The sequence below is a fragment of the Manacus vitellinus genome, unplaced genomic scaffold (genome assembly GCF_001715985.3).
Source record: "Manacus vitellinus isolate BGI_N305 unplaced genomic scaffold, ASM171598v3 scaffold_2_pilon, whole genome shotgun sequence".
NCBI classification, from domain to species: Eukaryota; Metazoa; Chordata; class Aves; order Passeriformes; family Pipridae; genus Manacus; species Manacus vitellinus.
Genome location: NW_021940208.1, coordinates 39,878,864 through 39,896,961, shown reverse-complemented (window position 1 = coordinate 39,896,961; position 18,098 = coordinate 39,878,864).

Here is an 18,098-nt window from a genome sequence, read left to right as displayed (position 1 = left end):
TATACTTCCACAGCCAATCAGGCAATCTGTTTGCACATTTTTCCTCAAGGTTTCTTTCTTCTCAAGCAAACATAAAAATAACCACAATGCTGAGAAGAGGGTATAGATGTTCATAAGATGAATTTCAAATTTGCTGAGAGTATAGACTAGTATAGAATTTTAAAAATTTTCCCCTGGACTGTACTACTTGCTCCCAAAATTATGATTTCCTTTCATGTGTATTTACACAATTATTTTCAATTTGGGTTAGAAAACTGTGAAAATAATGTAGTTAGCAAAACCACAAGTATTTAATTTTTATTAGTCTTAGTTGTTTGTTTAGTTTCTTTTTAATTCCTTTAAGTCTGCATGACAAGTGCTAGCTTTTCTCAAAAGACAGCTTTAGGAATAAGACTGAAGGGCCAGCAGCATACTTTCCCTTTTCCCTTTGCATTTGCTTACTTATTAGTTGAGCCCTGTAGCCCATACATTACATTTTCCCTGAGCGCCAAGAGATACTTGTAGCCATTATTTTTACATTTACCCAGACAGGCAATCTTTGGTGATATACTGGGTGCAGGTGCCCAGGCATTAACAACGGGTCCGCAGGGGCCTCTGCGAGGAGGGGCCAGGGTTACTCTGTGCCTCACTTGGATGGTTCCAGCTGGCTCCAACCAACACAAAATTGGGCAAGGTTGAGCACAGCAACCGAGATGGTGGTGCCTCGGGTAAAATGTGCTTAAGAAATAGAAAAAAAAAAAAGTCAGATAGACAGTAGAGGAGGGGACAAAAAAAAAAAAAACAAAAAACCCACAAGTGAAAACAGCAGAGAAAGCATCAAGGTCAGAAAAGGAGAAGGTGCTCCACAGTGGAGCAAATATCCACACTGAGGCCTGTGGAGGACTCCACACCTGAGCAGATGGTTATTCCTGAATGGACTGCAGCTGCAGAGATCCTGTGTTGGAATAGAGGATGAGAATGAAAGAAATAGCTAAAAAAGATGCTATGTATTAACCATACCCTCCCCCAAACACACAGATACTGCATCACAAGTTACCTTTCCAAAGGGACTGAGTGTAACTTGAGTAGCTAAGAAAACAATGAGGAGTTCAGGAGTAGAGAGTGATGGAGCAAAGATGGTCACAAGCCCTGGTTGTCATGGAAGGCTTTGATCGCCACAGTATTTCCTAGAGAGAAATATAAGCAATTCTGGAGATTTCTAGACAATGACAAAAACAGTGGTTTGACACTGCTGGTTAAGAAGACTAAATGAATGAGAAAAAAAAAGTTGGCAATATTAAGATTAATGGCAGACTTGACTGCAGAAATCAAAAAATGATGGTGTTTTAGGTACTCAGAGGAGTAAGTTACATAAAAATAAGAATTGCAAACTTGAACTTGAAGAATACAGTTTTCATTTTCATTAATGAATGAATAAATGAATGAATGGATGAGTCTGGTTGCATTTCTCATGGGAAGCTTCCTGAAGAGCAAAGATGTCAAGGAGAGATCTTGGACAACCTTCTTCAGGCACAACAACAGTCCATATTACTGTGCAGAAGGTCAAACTGGTGCAACATGACTCCAGGTTGGTTGAATAGTGAACACCTTACTCAGTTCAAAAAAAAAAAAAGTATACAGGAGGTATAAATGAGGACAGGATATCCAGAAGGAATACCAAAACATCACCTGAGTATGAGGGATGGAGCTAGGAAAAACAAAGCTCAAGTGGAATTGAAAATAATCACGGAAGCAAGAAGAGTTTCTTTCTGCTGTATCAGCAACAAAAAGAGAACTAGAAAAACTGTGGCTTGCTATGAATTAATCATGTTCAGTTGGAAGAACAGTTTGAAACTCCTTTGTGATTTTCGGATCTGCACTTAAACATTTGAAAAAATAAACACAAACATAACATTTTATAAATTCAAATATTCATAATTTCTTAAGAGTCTAGGGATGATTAATAGTTTATGATATGATTTACAGATTTGGAAACAGTATTCAGAAGCTGATTTATGTTTTAAATTTGTTGATATACTGCCTTGTCTGTAAGTCTATTAATTTTATTTCTGCTACCTGTAAATATTGATCTAATACCTAAATCCCAAAGCTGTTAATCAGATTGAAATTTTAAATAAAAAACCTCTTGATGTATTTGAGAGTGATTTTTAACACAAATCTTGAGATAAATTTTATAATTCTATTTCTTAGAATCTCATAGATCTTTTACTCTCAAATTTTGTTTCTTTAGTCTTCAAAGTTTAAAATATTTTCCAAAAATAATTACTATTATTACAAAAATAGTTTTAGAGCCAACAGTCATTATAATAGTGGATATAAATGGGATCAGTCTTTCTTGAATTATTTCTCAAATAATATATACTCTTTCAAAAATAGGGTCAGTCTTAAGTTTTCCTAAAGTCCTGAAGAACTGCCTTCAGCATGATCTGTCAGTACCATGTTCACTGTCAGAATCTAACCACAACTTTACAAATATCCAAAATCCATGTGAGAAATTTCTTCATTTTTTGCTGTTGCCAAGAATTTTTCTCTTGCCTAGAGAAATTTCCACAAGAAAAAAATGGCAGCCTTTACAGCATTTCTTTTTTTTTTTAATCCTTGTCCCTTTTTAAAAAAATTTTTGTCTCAATTCATTAGCTCTTGCAGAAACCTAGTGCGGAGTCAGTTTCCCCAGTGGTTGTGTATGTCCCCCTCCAAATAGTTTTTCCACCCCAGGTATGGTGAATGATTCAGTTCCTTAATAGGTTTTTCCTCCCATCCAGTTCATGTCATTGGAAGCAGCACCCAAAGTAAATATCAAGATTTTAATTTACATATTTTCTTGTATGTGCTTTTCTGCTGTCTTGTGTTTGCATAATATAATGTTTCAGAAGGCAACCATATGAAAATTTAAACTATGAAGTGCATAGCATAATTTAAATCATATTTACCTCTTTTTAATAATTTTTTGTCAAATAGTATATGTTTTGAATTTCCAGTTAATCTGGCAAAATTCCAATGCCCAACCATCCTCTGGGTGAAAAGTCTTTTCCTGATATCCAACCTATACCTCCCTTGACACAACTTCAGGCCATTCCCTCGGGTCCTGTCACTGGTCACCACAGAGAAGAGATCAGTGCCTGCCCCTCTTCTTCCCCTCACAAGGAAGTCATAGACTGCAATGAGGTCTCCCCTCAGTGTCCTCCAGGCTGAACAGACCAAGTGACCTCAGCAGCAACTCATATGGCTTCCCCTCAAGGCCCTTCACCATCTTCATCGCCCTCCATTAGACACTCTCTAAGAACTTAATATCTTTCTTATATTGCAGTACCCAAAACTGCACACAATATTCAAGATGAAGCCACACCAGTGTAGAGCAGAGAGGGACAATCCCCTCCCTCGACTGGCTGGCGATGATGTGCCTGTTCCCCCCCCAGGACACGGTTGGCCCTGGACACTGCTGATTCATATTCAGCTTACCATCGACCAGGATCCCCAGATCCCTTTCCAAAGTGTTGTTCTTCAGCATCTCATTCCCCAGTCTGTATGAGCATGCAGGGCTGCCCCATTCCAGGTGCAGAATCCGTAAGTTTCCCTTGAACTTCATATGGTTGGTGATTGCCCAGGCCTCTAATTTGCTGAGGTCTCACTGCAGGGTGTCCCCCCTTCTAGGGAGTCAATGCTTCTTCTAAATGAAACTGATTTGATTTGATCTAATACATACATCATTTCCACCCCCTGTTCTAGTAATAAAAATGGAAGTTTTAAGCATTCTTATCTTTATTTGGAAATGCTTAATACTTAGATGTTAATACTGTGCCTTATTTGATTAATAGGAAGAAAGGCAATAAGATGTATCATACTTGTAATTTTAAGTAACTATTTTATGCCAATGAATTTTTACTTTAAGCAATATTTTCCATTTTTAATTTTTTTTAGTTTAGACCTGAGACATAAAGTTTATGTCTGGTGTTTGCACCTGACATGTAAAAGCAAATCAGAGAGTTATGTTTTGTTTTCTATTGAATTAGGTTTCAGATTAGGCAGATAAGGAAAAAAAAAAGAAAAAAGGTGCCAGTATTCACCTCTTAACACTTACGCAAATAGTATATGGCTCAATATACTATACACATCCTAAACTGATAAAATCTCTAGACTGACCCCAAAAGACATAAGCTCTTCTAACACTGACACCCAAGTACTTAACCTTCTTTCCCTACTTCAGCCTCTTCTTCGCATAATGGTTCTTCCAGGAACATGATTGCAAAAACTCTCTGCACTTTCTGCTGCTCACAAATTAGGATGTGAAAATCAATGTGTCTGTCCTCAAGGAGCTGCATTCTGGCCTTATGACCTCACACAGCTTCCAAGTAGCTACTCAGTCTACTGGCCTAACTCGTTATCTTAACACACTCCAAATTCACTTTTTTTTTTTTTTCAGGTGCACTCCAGTCCTGAACTTACCTTTAACTGACTTTCAGTTTGTAATTTTCTATCTATTACTTAACTGCTTAACCCTTGTTTTTCCACACAGTCCGGGTGTAATTTTGCTTCAGGAATCTATTCCCCTATAAATAGATATTGCACAAAGAGAAGCCTAACCTTATTTATTGTGTGTGCTTTGAAGCATCATTTTGTCCTAAGCTGTCAGTCTTCCTGGACAGAACTAACTATCATTGAAGCATTTTATCTTGTAAAGGCAAAAAATATTGTATTCAAAACCTGAAGCCTATAGAATATATTGATGAATGAAATCAATCTTGGAATATTCTGGGGTTTCTTTCTTTAGCCTTTCGTGTGAATTTATCCAGTGTAGAAGGAAAAGGGAAACCCGAAGAAAAAAACTTTGAAATACAGTGATGAATAAATCTGCACTGGAAGTTTCCTATGAATGAATGAGAAATGCAGAAGTAAAACTGTCCAACCACAGACTCAATAGGTAATATAAGCATTTCAAACCAAAAAATAATAGTATGCAAGTTATTTTCAGAGAGTTCATTAAAACAAATCATGTCAACTAGCATAGAAACTTTATTTGAATCAAGTAACATTCAATTGCTGCAGGCAGCTTCTAGTCAGAGGAATCAGCATCAGGGTATATAAGCTTCAGGTCTCTGAAGGAAGATGCAGTGAAATAAAACAGTAGCAAAGATCAGAGCACCTGGTTTCTGGTTTGTGGTGGGAAGTGAAGGTGTGCCATTAGGAGTGATACAAATCAGTGTTAGCACAGGTAGTAACAGTCAGAGCAGCACGTGTTGGCATCAAAGTCTGGTAAAGGCTGTCAGAATCCATTCAGAGTCTTAGAAACTTTTTAACCCTCTCCCACACCCACTCTCCAAGAGTTTTGAAGCTTGAAATGCATTAATCTCTGTAATATTAGTATCAGAAGTGAAGGAAAAAGGATTCAGAAGAATACTGTTCCATCTGCCAACCATTAATCACTCATTATTTCAATAAAATGAAGAAACAAAAAGTGAAAAACATGAGAATTGGCATATGAAATGGTCTAAAGCTCACAAAGCATCTCTCCACAGAGGTTACATTAAATATTTTCTTGTTTATATTTACTGCATGCCTTAGAGTGTTCTGCTAACTCTATACTTTCAAAGATTCCAGACCAAAATGCACAAATTATTTTGAACAGAGAATAGGTAACTTTGTATAAAAGGTAGTATAAACCTTTCATCTTCCTCACAGCATGCATTAAAAAATGGCATCAAAACACAACTACTCCCAAAATAAATTGAGAGCAAATACATACACACGACTGCAGTCTCATTAAAAGTTCCTAAAGTATCTGTGTCTACAGAAAGGAACTACCTTTATCCTGAGGACAAAATATTTTCCAAATTTTTCTGACTTTGCCTCTGTCTTTCAACTTCAATTGTAAATCTACTTACCTGGAATATGAAAGGAAAACATATTATCTTAATCTGAGTTAGGAAAAAAAAAGGATAAAGAAGATGGGGTAAAATAGATGAAAAAGTAATTTTATAATTAATTTTTCAAATAATTAGTGCGCAATTTCTACTTCAATAATTAAAGTGATTAAATAATAAATCAGTAATATTTATTTATTGATGTACCAAATAAAAAACATTATACTACTCAACAGGTCTCTGGATCTGCAAGGAAGAGCAACCAAGTATAACCTCATGGTGGAAAAAGAAAGGCTCCTATACCTGTTGCACCACACTTAAGGTGCTCTAAACTTGCAGTGTTAAGGGCCCTCCACCTGCAGCTCCTCAGCCTGCCATTCATTGATTTGTTACCTTTAATCTCTCATCTCCACATCCTAAGGCTGCCATATAGTGCCATTACCCTGGTGTCCCAAGTACTCTTACTGTCATGGCCCAGCACCGGCAGAGTGTGAATCGTTATCATGCTGGATTTCTTACAGAAAATAATTGCCACTGATCATGCTGTTGTTTCCCTGTCTCCTCAGATTTTTGCTTGCAGCTTTAGTCTATAACTCTGCACTAACATCCCTTCAATGTACTCCTTGTAGCTTTTAGCCTATTGTATCAGAGGTACATTCAAAGATTTAGGAGTGGAGGAGCTGCAGAGGTGTCACAAGTTGAATCTCTTTTGGCCATGATGGTACCTGGTAAGAGTCTCCCTGTCTTTATCTCGACCCACAAGTTTTTCATGAGGAGAAGGAGAGAGTGAGCAAATGGATGGCATTTGGCTGCTGTTAAAGTTAACCCACTGCACCTATAAAATCATATTACAAGAAAGTCTAGAGATAATAATAAATTTATATTCTTTTTAGTATTTGCTATTTCCCAGTAATATACCTACACAGACTTTAATGACTAGTTAGGGGGCAGTACCCAACCCTAATTACAAATGCCACAACCAATACCAACAGAATCATAGCCAGAAACTACCAGTGGTGAGCCTGAGGGGATCTCAATGAAAAGTGTAGTTCTACTAGTGAGAAAGCATCATTACAATCTGGTGATGGACAAGACGCCAAGAGGAGGAGACTTTTCTGGGGTGCTTATTGCTGTTCATGGCAGGCCACTGGGGAGGATGTTTCCACTTTCTTTCTCTTTTTTTTTTTTTTTATTTTTTTTGATTGTTGTTGTTGTTGTTGTTTCCATGTTTGATTTTTTTTTTCTTTTTACTTAGATTTGTGTGGCTGAAATCGATGCATCCATTAGCTGTAGGGCCCATAAAGGAGTCTCTGCACCTGTAAACCTCTCCCAGTTTTGTCCTCCACAGCATAAGTAACTGAGGGGTTTTTTTCATTTTTTTTCTTTCTCTTTTTTTATTTTTTTGGCTAAAGAGGAATAGGGGAATGGAAAAAGAAAACTGATGAAGTGCTTTTCCACAAATTATTTGCAGTTAAAAGTGTGTTGGCCCTGATTGCAGGAAGGAGTGATAGGATGAGTAAAGAAATCAGGGGTTTTTGAAGAATAGTTTACAAAATAAGCATAAGGATCTTTTTTCCTCACAATTCTGTTCTGAGTTGAAAATAAACCTTACATTTTATGTTAAAAAAAAAAAAAGAAGAAAAAAAAGTAGTTCACACTTAGCTTCAGTTTTAGTTTCTAGAAGAGTTTTAACAGATTAAAAAACCCCAAGCAAATCCCCTCAAAATCCACTCAGTCCATATTTTATTCCTTCACAGAATATTTGAGTCACTGTTTTAATCAACAACTATATTAAAAATACATACTGTTTGTAAGAACACCTGTGGGAAATAAAACTACAGCTAGAAGAAAATATTTAATAATGGAAATAATTATCTCTTGAAAAACAAACAAGCCAATATGATGAATAGATAAAAAATCCACAAAGAAGTACTATGAAGAAGTAATCTGATATCACAATGTAATAAGGATACTTTTTGATAACTATAAAAATCAGTTTGAAAAATACAATATAGAGATATTAACTAATCAAGAATGTGGTCTGCAGGCATGTTTTTTACCAATGAAGTAAAGATCAGAGGTTTTTTGAGATCTGAATCATAAAAAAACGCCATCTGGGGAATTATAAGACTAATCCAAGAACATGGCGCTGTTCATAAATATTTAGTTGTAAGAAACAAAATTTTCAGCCTTCCCTGATAGCCAGTTTTCTATCTGGAGTTAAAAAACCCCAGTAACTTGTAAAATGAAGATTCTTTTCACAGTAAGGTAAATTAAGCAAGGTACAAATCCAAGAATCCATAACTAAAAATTCTATGTGCCAGATTTCATGTCTTGCTGCAACGATCCCTTTTACATGTTACTGATCAAGGTGGATTTATAGGCACTTGTTATCCTCTCCCATTGTTAGAACTAGGCAATGAGAAATACCAAGTCTTTGTCATGAAACAATAAAAATGCCATGCCACTCCAAGACCTACCATACCCACACATATGGATCATGTTTGCCTCCAGCCTCCAGTCCAGACCATGTGAAAGATGGTTTGATGCAGAAAATAAGAAGTGTTCCATGATTCCATGTTGCCTCCCTTTTTTTCATAATTATATCATCAAATAAAGTATTTAGCTACTAATAAATTAAATGCATTCTACTATTATCATAATTTAACTGGGTATAATTGTGTGGTACAATCACAGTTTCACACAGATAATAGTTAGTAGTTACATGCAAGTAGTTATTCAGAGAAATTCTATATTAAGGAGAAAGAAAACATAAAGTAAATGACATACTCATTTCTTTGCAAAGAATAAGAGACCCTATCAAAAGTATTGGACTTCTCTCAGCAAAGAACTTGGGACACCACTAGCACTCTAAATCCCCTCTCAAATTGAATCCAAAGACATGCAGACATGAAAAACATAGGAGAGGATAACATCAAAGAAATGGATAGATAGTAGAAAACTTGTATCAGTTTAACCTGTGTATTATTTTAAAAATTGCTATAGCTAAACCAATAATATGTCTGCTTAGGTAGTTAAATGTAATTCCAACTAAGATTTTAATTAGATCAGCAATAAATTCCTGATTTGGTAAATAAACTGCAGTTCTTATGGCCCACAGCAAGACTTTGAGTGTAACAGCTGACAGATATAACAAAGGATTTATGGAATTTCCTCTTCTTTGAGTACCTGGTGTTGCACCACAGGTGGAATATGGTTATGTGTCTTACATTTTACTAAGCATCTATGCTTAAGTAATTTGAACATTTTTTTGGTTGATCAATCCTTATGTTGTCATCCATTACTCACTAGACTCACAGTTACCAGGAGCTGTGAATTTCATTTGAATTTTCAATTTCATTCCTTCAGCGCAAAATTAATTTATAATTGTCATTTACCATTGTACTATTCTGGTTCTTATTTATTTTTTATTCTCTAACTGAGTCTATGTCAGTTAGCAGTATTCTTAACAGCAAACTTTTGTTTGCCATTCCCCACTTCAAAGATGTTATGTGACTTTGAAGGTTCTTTGAAACTACTGTTTGCACAGACAAATTAGCATGTGATTTTTGTTACCTAACTTCAGACATCTAAAATGTAATTAATACTAAGTTCCCAGGAAGGAGAACTTAGGTTATAAGTGATTGACTGCCACATGTTAAATATTTATATTAGGATAAGATCAAGTGTTCTAGAAGTCACTGTTTTTGCCTATAAAGACAGCATAAGTGACTAGTTGATATCTACTTTTACTCAAAGTCCACACTTACCTGTTATCCTTAAGTTTGAATATAATCTTCATATGTTTTAACTCATTTTGTACAAGAAACAGCATGATTGCTGTGTCTTTCATTTGTTCGGGGTGTTGCTCCCTTTTTTTTTTTTTTTGTTAGCAGCAATGATGCAGAGTAAAATCTATAGTGTCACCAGGACAGTAGGTAGCTGAAGGACATGGAAAACTGATGTGTAAAGAGGATGATGGTACACAACTTCTAGGTATTATTTCTGGGTTTAGGATGGATTGGCTATAACGTTAAGCAAATACATTAGCACCAGACTGTAACTTTATTGACAAAGCTGCTGTACAGCTCTGAATAAGCATCCAAATTAACACAAATATATGTGAAAACAAATGGACAAGAAAATGTCTCAGAGACTTTGGAGAAGTGATTTCCACTAGTATATATACATGCTGGAGTAGGAAAGCTAAACAGTACTACTTGCTCCGGCATTTTTGCTTTGAAATACATGCTCATAACCCATACAATCATACTTAACCTTTACTTTTTATTTGTCTTCAGGTTTAAAAAGATCTGTAAGAGACTGAAGTACATTTTAGACAAGCCAAAGTAAAGAACTAGGATGTTTTCAAGTAAATTCCGTTGCACAAACTATGTGAGGAGTCATGTCTCATTTCATATACATGAAAATATGCATGCAAATTTGTTCCACAATTCAATATAAACAGAAGAGGCTTTTTCATGCTTAGATTTTCCATCATTTCTCTCAAAATAGTACATGTAAAGAATCATTGTCTGTTTCTTCCAATAAACATTATTGTTTGTTCTGATTTCAAGTGTTCTATTTCTTTTCCCAATTCACTATCTGTCACAAACAGATACTACTTCATTCACAATTGATTTTATGAAAACTGATTTTGGCCAAATCTTTAGAAAAATATTGGAATAAAAAAGGTATATATCAGTAATTAGTCATAGGATTTGTTTTTTCTTACTAATAATTCCTTTCATTTTCTATCTCACTTGAGCTCTATTTTCTAAGTAGTAACCAAAAGAACTGAGATATTCTGTCTGTGGACAGAATTTAAGAATTTCTTTTCTTCTTCAATGATCAAAGTACCTTCTGCTGCCTTCCTGTCACTGCTCAATGCATATACACCAGCAACTGCTTTGTCAACTAATCTTACATAGATCTGTAGGCAAAATGGTGCCTGAATCTGCTGTCATATGGTTATTCTCTGGAGCACACTGAACTCTTTTTACTATTTTACTATTTCACTCTGTACATACAGCACCTCTACCAATGATCTCTTCAGAACTATCAGCCCTCATAATACCTGGATGTTTCAACATCTGTGTAAAAAAAACCCTTCTAAGTGCTCCAGGAAGTAGTTTTGCTAATCCAGTATTTGGCAATTTGTTCTTAGTCGTTACTCATATATTTCCTATTGTGATATCCCAGTTTTTTAACATTGTAGTTATTTTAAGTGTCAAGTAAAAACAAGTTGCAGACAAGTAAAATTCATTAATGTTCCCATAAGACATTTTTATTATGAGTTAGCCCTTTTGACATAATACATATGGATATAAATTAAATTGTTTTGGTTGTTTATCTTGGTTTGGGTGTTTTTATGCAACACTTTTGTATAGCTTCAGTAGGAAGAAAAATTTACTTTCAATTCTAAATTGTTGGGAGTGACTGTTTTGAAAAGAATGTTAACAATATCTTTAAGCCATTTGATTTCTACTTGATTCAGTGCATGCCTTTAGCTTGCTAACAAACCACCCTTACTACAATACTTGGAAGATAAACTGTACATAATTGTGAAATCACAGCATCTTAGCTCTTCCAACCACCTGAAAAGTTGTCAAAGAATTCTGAAGTCAAATATACATTTATGGAAAGCATTACCAAGGTCAGATTGGATGGGGCTTGGAGCAACGTTGTCTAAGGGAAGGTATCCCTGCCCATGACAGGGGAGTTGGAACTAGGTGATCTTTAAGGTCCCTTCAAACCAAATGATTTCTATGATTCTGTGATTTTATGTGTAAAGACAATCTCTTTCCTGCTCAAATAGGCAAATAAAGGCTCAGTTCACAAACATTTGTGCTCATACACCAAAATACCTTTGATCAGATACATAGAAGAACTTTATTCTGTTTCAAGTCCAGTTGTCACAATTAATATGAGTTTAGCACAGCATAACATATATGTCATATATTTGCATGCATATTGAATGAAGCTACACATAAACAATAAAAAGTGGTTTTTTGGGGGAGATATATAAAGTTTTCTAGAAATGAAAAGTCAAATTAAGTTAGTTTGCTATCAGATACTTTAACTGTAAGAAGATACCGCATAGTATTAGCAGTCTCATTTTGACATCAGCCACCATGTCTGTCTGTAACATTAAAGTATAAAAGAGACCAAAAGATCTTTTAACAATGAAGTTTACTGTCCATGTTTGGAATTACCTATCCTGAGATTATGTTTCCATTCTAACTCCCAAATCAATTCACTCAGAACATGCTTTCCACAGATGACAAACATGAGCTTGTATTTTACTGTTTTCGAGGATGTTAACAAATAATCACTCATCAAAATAGGTATTGAACATTTTTGAAGACACCATAAATCAAAATGAAGAAATGGTGAAAAAATTCTGAGATATTTACTCAGATCTAATTGACAACAATTTTTTTCCCGTGTTCTTACATTTCCTTCCTAGCTGTCATATCAGATTTGGTGTAGATCAGCAGTTGCTATTTCAGCAATTTCCACTTATTTATTTAGTCATCAATGTCAAATCAGATTCTTTCAATGTCAAAAAAAAAATCTATATATTTTACTCCACAGAGTTTAAGAACAAACTGATTTTGAATATTAAGGTATTAAAAAAATCCAAACAAACCTCATTGGTTTTCCATTTCTATAATCACATAGGTAATTTTTTGAAAACACCTCTCTCCATCTTTACTGTAAACCTCAAATCATTCTGCAGTATTGTTGTTTACATTTGGCATAGAGTAATTTGAAAGGCTCCTCAACTTTTTAAATGCCATACGGCAACAGGAAAGACCAGCTGAAGGAACCAGTTTCAAAAGTAAATCAATCTTCTCTGTATCTCTTCCTTTCTTTAAGTGTTGGCAGCACAGTTGCATTCTTGGCAAATTTTCATATCTCTAATTGTTCTTTCATTCCAAGAATGAAAAAACTGTAAAACTAGTTATAAGTTTGTTTTGTCCCCATTCAGCATGAGCAATAACGCTTAAAGATCTGTAAGATTTGCCTGCCTTCATTTCTTGTCTCATATTTTATAAATGGTAAAAGGAAAAGGAAATACTTTTAAGCAAAGAAAACCAGAAACAAGTTCATGTAACTGGTTGTGGTTCTACATGGCTGATCCAAGGAAAATAGAGAAAGTGAAAACAATTCAGTCTAATTTTTTGTCCACTATCAAATGGAGTACATATGCTGAAACCACATGCACAATAATATCAACATAGATCAAAAGCCAAAAACAATAACTAGTAACTGTTTTCAGGATAAACTCCAGACTGGAATAGATTCTAAGAAGAATCTGAAACAGAAAATGAAGGTTAGAACAGCAATATCCTGTAATTCTGGATTTTATACTCTGGGTGCTCACTTAACATTTAATAAAACATCAGCATTCGTGCATGCTGTGCAGCTCAATTTTATATCTGTCAAGTCCCTGCATGTATTCATGAACTATTTATGATTAGTGAGCTGAGTTTGAAAATGCAAATTTTGGTAGCAATATTTTCTGGAGGGTAGAGGGAACACTGGCAAAGCATGTTTTGGAAATGAGTTCAGTATTAGAAGGCCAAGACCTCTTAACATCATTTTGATGGGGAAAAAAAAAAACAGGATACTGAGGAAATCTCACTTGGTCTTTAGCCCTATGGAAAAGTCCTATTTAGCTTTAAGATTTCCAGAGAAAATTACATGCAAGTCTTGACAAAAATCAGAATTAGTCACCTTTTTGTTTTCTAAACTAAAATACTGTCAGTGCAAAAATTTGCTTAGTGTCAGTGATCAAAACTGTTCAATACACAGCAAGTTTTTATTTTAATGTAACTGATCAATCTCTGTAAACAGAAAACCCTGAACAATAAGCTATGAAAATAAGTAGATTGCATAACATTAAGTAACAGATTTAAAGGTTGGTAATATTTGCATATGTGCAACTTATGTTTGAAAATAAATGATTGATTTGTGAAACACTTTCACTGCAATTATATTAAGCTGAGCTCTGCATGTATCTGAAAGTTAAGAACAGACAATGAAAACCATGATCTGTGGGGAGTGTCCAGAGATCAAAGACAACTGTAAGACTCATTTCCCTGAAGAAATCAAGCCAAGTTGGACTAACAGTAAAGCTTCTTGCTGTATTGCATAGTCCTAGAGGGTTATATAATTTTACTCCACAACTGTTAACAATAATTCACTGAAAAATATTTTCAGTAAAGCTGTTTATGTGATCTGCTCCACAGGTTCTCAAAGTCCTTGACCTACAAACCAGTAACTGAAAACAGCAATAGTTATAATCCTGTTCTAGAATTCCCTTTGATGGAAAATATAAGACTTAAAATATTGTAGCATATGTATAGCATTAATTTTAGAAGGACAAGTCTTTTAATTCGAATGGAAGCTTTATATTAACCTCAAAGAATATAATTTTGCTTATGTTAAGAATAGATGAAAACACCCAGAAAAAAATAAATTCTTCCAAAAAAATAATTTTCTCATGCCCACATCTAATAAAGTTTTACAGCCATGATACATTTATTTAAATGATGAAAACAGAGACCATGAAGAAGGCCAGTTGCCCCTGCCTTCAGTGTTGGGTTTTAGTGAAAGACATAGGTCTGTATTCATCAACCACTACATGCCTATTCCATTACTAAAAAGACTTTAATGCTGTTGTAAGGAGATGCAGCAAATACGTACATGTGCTTAACCGTATTTTTTTTCCTAACTTGTCTCTTTTATTTAACCATGACTGAAATGTTCTGGAGGCAATAAATCTGATTTATCAGGATTCTCTTTGAGAAGGAGAAGTTCTGTGAAATGTCCATTTAAAGCACTGTGTGGTCCTATCAAAGACCTTTTCCAGCACTGCTCGATCATAAGGGTGTACATATAGACAAATATTTTCTCTACATTTGTAATACTCTCTGTCTTGTAATAGCACCATACTCACACACACACTGCAATCTTTATGCAAGGAGGGGGAGGGAGAAAAAAAAAGAAAAATTACTCAGGTTTTCTCTTTAAAAAACAGTCTTAAAAATGTGTGAATAAAATGTGACTGAATAAATGAAGTCTGACAGATTTAACTGACTACTGACCATGGGTAATTGATACATTTTCAATGTGCTAACACCAAATAAAAGAACCACATACTAAAAGAAGCTTTCTGTGTTGATAAATATTCCAATATAAGATATTAAGTATAATAAAAAAATATCCCGTGCCTTTATTAACAAAGGAAATTTGGGGAAGAAAATGACGGGTTTTGGAAACTTAAAAGTCAAATATTGGAAATGCAGCTGATAGACTTTAATGAAGGAATGAAAAATTTCTCCATTGATGCCTATAACAGTTGAAAAAATCAGATTTGTTATGCAGAGGGGTTTGTAATGCTGGGGCTTACATGTCCTAAATTTTACTTTGAGATTCAGACGTGAACAGAAATCTCAAAATAAAATGAATTCAAGACCAATGAGCTTGAATGCACAAATTTTTGAATAGGTAAAACTGTTTAAAATTTAGAAGTCACAAAGCATTCTATGTTGTGTAATAGTTATGTAAAAGTAGATAAAGACTGGCCTTAGAGTTGTGTAGGATCTTAGTGTACCCCCAGGACAAGAAGGACATTGATATACAGTAGGAAAGTTCAGTGGAAGGATGCTGGTATGCTTGGGACTACAGCACTTGCTATGTTAGGAAAGCCTGAGGGAACAAGACTTGATTAAACTGGAGAAGAGTCAAATTTGAGGGGACCTAACAGCAGCTCCCCAGTGCCTATGGGGAGCTTATCAAGAAGGTGGAGGTAGGTCCTTCACAGCAGTATGTAGTTGGAGGATGAGGGATAATGGGCCCAAATAGTCACAAGACAGACTTGGATTGAATTTAATGAAAAGCTTTTTCCTCCCTGAGGAGTATCTAGTGGCAGAAGAAGTTGTCTGGAGAGGTTGTGCTGTCTTTGTCCTCGGAGGTTTACATGACCTGACTGGACAAAGTGCTGAACAATCTGGTCTGACCACACCTCTGCCCCTGTTTAGAGCAGAATTAGAAAAGTTCTGAATTTCCTTACCACCCAAATTATTCTACAGTCCTATGACTTCAAAGCACTACAGTTTCTTGGCAAATTTCTGTGAAAGCCACAGAAAGATTTGAAACCTCTTTTGGCAATGTCTAACTCAGGTGGAGAATAATGCAATCTTTAGAGGATAAACCAGTAGTCTGGATAGTATCAGATTGTACATGTCACCTTTTCAGGTTACAACATTAGGATAAACTGAATTGAACGAAAGGAATCATGCCTATTTATCTCTTTTGTCCTGATTCTGTCGCCCATCCCCCTGGATGGGAAATTAGCTGCTGTTGAAGACAACTTATCACTAAATGTTTTGTTGTTTTGTTCTGTTTTTTTTTTTTAATATGGTTTTACGTATGAGAGTCAATGTGTGTTTCCATGTGTATTTACATAATTACATAACTATAAATCACCAAATGTTATTGCCACCAAATTGCAGGACTTGACATTAACTGTGTTATCCAATTTAATAAGTGACTAAATTTAATAGGTCTCCATAATATATTGTCTGAAGTGAAAAAAACAGTGATTTCATTACCTCACCCTTGCTCATTGGTTTTCTTACCGTAAAATTCCATTTTATTTACATGAAGTAGACTTGACTTAAACAATCAAACGGAAAACTAATATTTTGAATAATTCTATTGCAATGTCTGTTAGTTGGAACTATATTTACATGGTATCATAATAATTTCCTATGCAATGTATAATAGACATATGCCAGTATAGTCTAGCTCAACCAAAGTGCTACAAAGGTATTCATCTCCTAGGACTTCTTTCAAGAGAAGTTTTCCATTTTGCCATTTTAATTTTTTTTCTTCTGTTGTACAAAATAAAATGGTATGGCATCTATACCACTACTATTCTAAAGAAAAGGAAATAAGGAAAGAGTTCAAAAATTAAAAAAATCAAACCGATCTCATTCTTTCCTTCTTGTGGGTCACACTGATAGGTTTAAGCAACTCCATTCTGAATTCAAATTCCACTTTGACTCGATAAAATTATCAAATATTAGAGATAGCATACAAAGAATATTTAAGAGGACTGTGTTATGCTTGCATTAAGACTTCAAAATAAGCAGTATCATCAGGGTCTGTGTAGAAGTCCTGAAGTTGTTAGGTTAGACAGAAGAAATTTTTCTGTTAATTTATTTCCTTGTTTGTCTGTTTGAGAGAGAGAGAGATTACAAGTTAGGATGTATGACTTAATAGCTCAGTCTATAAATCTCTGGAATAAAGTTTTCCAACATATTGGATAAGAAAACAATAAGATTTCTTCTGAGGCTGATGTAAGGAGGGGGAAAAAGGTATATGTAATTAATTTTAGAAATATGGCTAATTCATTTATATCTAAAACCAATTATTATTACAAATTTTTCACAGCTTTTGAGGTCAAGTGAAAATAGGAAGTATCCCATGGATATGAAAGGAACATTACATCATTTGAGATTTTCTTCTTCATTTGCGATCATTTCCTCTTGGCAGGTTTTCTACCCTGTGACACTGAAAAGTAACACTACCTACTACAAAAATTAAGGTAATTTTTTCTTTCACTCTTGTACTGTAGGTCACTTTAGTAAAACTTGCAACAGAGCTCCTTATATTTCTGTGTTGTAGGGGTTTTTTTTGTTAGGTTGGGGTTTTTTTTTTGGTTTGTTTTGGGGGGTGGGTTGGTGGTTTTTTTGGGTTTTTTACTTTCTTTGGTCAGGAAATGAGCACACAGTAGCTGTCATTGTTTTTCTTACTTTTTCCCTAGTATTTTCAGATTTTTTTTAATCTGTAATTCAGTTTGAGTGAACCGCTAATATGCTGGACCATATCACACGGTCCAGCATTTAATTTTTTTTCTGTGTGTGAGTGAATATCTTACTTATATTGTGTTACCTATGAAGTAGCTTTCTAAAATCTTTTATACATTATTTTATTGTTATTATTATGTCCCTCAAACGTCTGTACCAGAACCAATACTGTTTAATATCTTCATCAGCAACATGGACAGTGGGATTGAGTGTACACTTAGGAACTTTGAAGATGACACCAAGTTGAGTGGTGCAGTTGATTTGCTGGAAGGGAAAAGGTGCCATCCAGAGGGACCTCAACAGGCTTGAGAAGTGGGTGCAAGCAAACCTCATGAAGTTCAACATGGTCAAATGC